Source organism: Sinocyclocheilus rhinocerous, unplaced genomic scaffold, assembly GCF_001515625.1.
Source record: "Sinocyclocheilus rhinocerous isolate Xijiao unplaced genomic scaffold, SAMN03320098_v1.1 scaffold1274, whole genome shotgun sequence".
NCBI classification, from domain to species: domain Eukaryota; kingdom Metazoa; phylum Chordata; class Actinopteri; order Cypriniformes; family Cyprinidae; genus Sinocyclocheilus; species Sinocyclocheilus rhinocerous.
Genome location: NW_015626966.1, coordinates 46,978 through 47,653, shown reverse-complemented (window position 1 = coordinate 47,653; position 676 = coordinate 46,978).

Below are 676 nucleotides of genomic sequence, written 5' to 3'. Positions count from 1 at the left end.
AAACAGTGTTCGTGATCAGGGTCGAGGCAGGCGGCAGACAAACAAGAGCATGAATCAACAAGGCAGGCAGGGTCAGAATAGGTAGGCAGCAAGCAATCGTAATCGGGAAATCAGTCCAGGTAATCAATACAGGGAAAACGCTCAGAAATGTCTGCTAGAACCGCTGGATGAAGGCCGAGAAGGAAGGAAAAACAGTCTGATTCTCATTCCACACCGCGGTAGCCCACTCCAATGCCCTTCCAGTGAGAAGCGAACAGACAAATGCGATGCGACTATCGTCTGTGGAATACAACATGGGTTGTTGGTGAACAAACATGGAACATTGGAGTAAGAAACCCTTACATGTTGAGGGTGAGCCATCAAACTTCTCGGGGAACGCCAGACGAGAGCTGGCGGTGGAGGTAGGTGCAAACGGGGCTTGAAGGAGGGGCGGGAGCTTCGGGTGCTTGCAGACGAAGGGCTTGCAAGGTCTTTACCATCTCCTCCGTTAGCGAGATAAGTCGGCTTAGTTGCTGCTGGTGTGTGGCCAGAACTGATGCTTGAGCAGATACCTCTGTGGTGAAGTGATAGAACGCTGCTGGATCAATTTCCGGCAAAGTCTTCTGTAACAAAGAGGCAGTGGCGTTAGGATCCATGTGCAGCTTTATTAGTTCACAAGGCAGGTCATACAGGCATA